The 3,577-nt window shown below is 41.3% G+C and overlaps 1 pseudogene; it reads left to right on the top strand.

Moving 5' to 3' along the window:
* Positions 1–1,003: 1,003 nt before the first annotated feature.
* Positions 1,004–2,753, top strand: LOC120519592 (annotated as a pseudogene).
* The last annotated feature ends 824 nt before the right edge of the window (positions 2,754–3,577 follow it).

Here is a 3,577-nt window from a genome sequence, read left to right as displayed (position 1 = left end):
TTTGGGACACCCTTAGCAATGCTTGCTAGCTTCTCATCCTTCTCTAAGGTATATTCCATCAGGTTTAGAAAAATACCTGAAGCAATGTCATCATCATTACCCGTTGCTTCATGTCTCAAGGTTTCTGCAGTCCCACGGAGCCCCAACTCATTTACACAGAGAAGCCTTACAGCACTACTAATACTCTTGACATAGTAATGTTTTTTTTTTTCAAGTTGTGTTTTACCAACCAACATTGAATCCATAGTCCCCCCCCCGTGGCCTCTCTGCTTTTATGCTCAGTCCAGATGGTTGAAGCATACACATGGTTGTGGCTGGACACATGCCTCAGTAGCCCCTTGTCTCGATATGGTGCTGCTTTCCAGCTGTTAAAACCAGTTAAGGTAAAACTACATCCCTATCATTAACAGTGCTGCCATATTTCCGACATGGGAAACAGAAGCATGTGTCCCGCACAACAGAGTACTCCAGCCATGGTCGTGTGCGGTACCAAGCAGGACTGAATGATCTTAATGTTGTACCACCAAATACACGTTTGGGGTAACTACCCAGTATTGGCCGGGATGGTGTATTGCCATTTAAACCTTCCTCTTGTGTTAGGGTCAGCACCAACCCATTTTACTTTTTAAATGCATAAAACTACTACCTAATTTTGTTTATTGCATCAAGGCTTTTTGACTTTGTAAGGAATCTGCATTTAATTAAAATAAAACAAAAAAAAAAAACAATTGTACTAAATTATAAAATGCTCTGGTGAAAATTATTACCTTTGTGTTGGTAGGGTCAGTTTTGACCCAGTTATAATTTAAGGTTATAAAACAACAGTTAGGGTCAAAACAAAAATCATAAACACACTTTGAGGGGCTTCTCTCTTTGCCTGTGTGTCTCCTTGCCTGAACAAACAAAGACAGACATGTTCAGACATGTAAGGCTTGCATAAGACAAATTTAGTTTAGCGTTGGTGACTTGCAGAGTACACATCTCCTGTTTGCAGCAGTCAAAAATGAGAAGAAGATTTCCAGTAAGCCAAGCTCTGGATCATAACTTTTCTGAAAATGAGGCAGAGGACACAGAACAGCATAGTGATACAGATGAGCAGGTTTCCGAGGAGGAAGACATTGTAGAGTATCTACCACAAGGCACAGACACATCTGATGAGTCTGATGAGGAGGTCACCGATGCTGAAGCTGCACTCACTCCTGCTGAAACATTCAAATCCAAAAGTGGTAACATCTCTTGGAGCTCAGTACCTCCTGACTTACATGGCAGGGCAGCTGCTGCAAACGTCATCAAAATGACCCCGGGAATCACTAGGTTTGCTGTGACGAGAGTAAGTGATATCAAGACATGTTTTGATCTGTTTATGCCATTGTCACTAAAGAAAGTCATGATTGCTTTGACAAACCTTGAAGGAAAAAAGGTTCATGGCGACATGTGGAATGACATCGATGAGGAATACCTGGATGCTTATATTGGTGCTCTTCTTCTTCTTGTTGGTTTTTACAAATCCAGCAATGAGGCCACTGATACGTCGACAGGCAGAAATATTTTCCGGGCAACAATGTCACTTCAGTCATTTCGAATGATATCAGTAGTCCTTAGATTTGACAACAGAGAAAGTAGAGAAAAATCTGACAAGCTTGCTCCCATCAGGGATGTCTGGGAAAGGTGGGTGCAGCTCCTTCCACTGATGTTCAACCCAGGGCCAGAGGTAACAGTAGATGAACGTTTTGTCCCTTTCTGTGGAAAATGCCCTTTCCGGCAGTACATGCCTAGTAAGCCGGGGAAATACGGCATAAAAATTTAGGGAACCTGTGATGCAAAAACCAGCTATGCATGGAATCTGCAGATTTACACAGGCAAACATGCAAGATGGTATTCCTGAGAAAAATCAAGGAAAAGCGTGTTGTCCTCGATATGACGACTGGACTGCGGGGTCACAATATCACATGTGACAATTTCTTTACCAGCTACGACCTTGGACAAGAACTTCTCAGGTGGAAACTTACCATGGTGGGCACAGTAAAAAAAAATAAACCTGAGCTGCCTGCCGAAATTTTGCAGGTGAAGGACAGGGCTCCACTTTCTTCAAAATTTGCTTTTCTAGACACCACCATGGTTGTTTCATATTGTCCAAAAAAATACCGGAGTGTGATACTTATGTCCACTTTTCACAAAGATGCAGCTGTATCATCAGCAAGTGACAAAAAGCCCATAATTATCTTGGACTATAATAAAAACAAAGGTGGAGTGGATAACCTGGACAAGCTGACTGCCACCTACACTTGCCAGAGAATGACCAGGAGATGGCCAATGGTTGTGTTTTATAACATTCTAGATGTGTCTACATACAATGCATTTGTGTTGTGGACCCACACTCACCTAGGGTGGAACTCAACCAGAAAAAACAAGCAGAGAATGTTTCTTGAGGAGTTAGGAAGTTCCCTTGTCAAGGCACACATTGAGCGAAGGAACGGCTGCCCCGGAACCCAGCCGCTGCAGCCTTGGTCAGACAGCTGCAGAGCAGAGCTCACATAGCACTCCTTCCACACCATCAGCAACACAAAGAGCATCAGTGCCAGCATCCTCTTCGGCCAGCACTGCCTCAACATCAACCTACACAGCCACAGCCACAACCAAAACCACTGAGGCCACCTGATTCTAAAAGAAAGACGTGTCAGGTCTGCCCCGGCAATAAAGACAAACGTATTCTGCTTCTACTGCAAAAAATAGATTTGCAAAGAACACACTAAAAGTGTCACTTTTTGCCACACATGCATCTAAATGCACATGCATGTTCTTGCACACAAAGACGTTTTTTGGAACTAGTGCCTCATTTCTGTTGGTTTGATTTGCTTGATTGTCCGTTGTTTGTTTGACCTTGCAAATCCACATTTTGAGATTTACTTGTTTAGCTTTCCATTTATATTAAAGTTATTTTTGAAAATACTTTTTTTGCCTTTTTCTTTGAAATAAATATATATGGGTCAAATTTGACCCGTAACACCATAGATGTTGCTATAGTGATTAATATTATAATAAAAAATATATATATAACAAATGTATTTAAGAGATGTGTTCTAATACCCCTCAGTAATAGTCAGGTAACATAACAACCTTTTATTTATTTAAATAATTCTCTTGAGGTTCATTTAATCATTTTTTTTAAATTGAAAACGGGAGGTATGCTGTTAAAGTAAAAGCTCATGAGGTCACAGCAAAAATATTAAAAACATTCTTTTAATGGACAAGGAAGCGTAACAAAGTAACCAAGAGGTAAGGAAAAAAATTGGATGATAAAATAATTGTTTTGAGGGTAATATGGCTGATTAAAGACACGGGTCAAAACTGACCCGTCAACATAAGAGATAGTAACAGAAAGCTAACATAAGAGGAAGGTTAAGTCACTGGGTAAGCTGAGCGGGTTGCTTTGGGGCAGCAATTGTTGGCAGAGGTACAGGAGAAGCAGTGCCTGTTGATGCCACAGGAGTAGACAAGCCAGCTGCTGTCTCTGATGTACCAGCAGCAGCATCATTGCTACTGTTATTGGTACAGGCAGGAGCAGGACCACAATTTT

This window comes from Polypterus senegalus, unplaced genomic scaffold, assembly GCF_016835505.1.
Source record: "Polypterus senegalus isolate Bchr_013 unplaced genomic scaffold, ASM1683550v1 scaffold_523, whole genome shotgun sequence".
Classification (NCBI taxonomy): domain Eukaryota; kingdom Metazoa; phylum Chordata; class Cladistia; order Polypteriformes; family Polypteridae; genus Polypterus; species Polypterus senegalus.
Note: the sequence above shows the minus strand (reverse complement) of the source record. Positions and strands in the feature narration are given on the sequence as shown.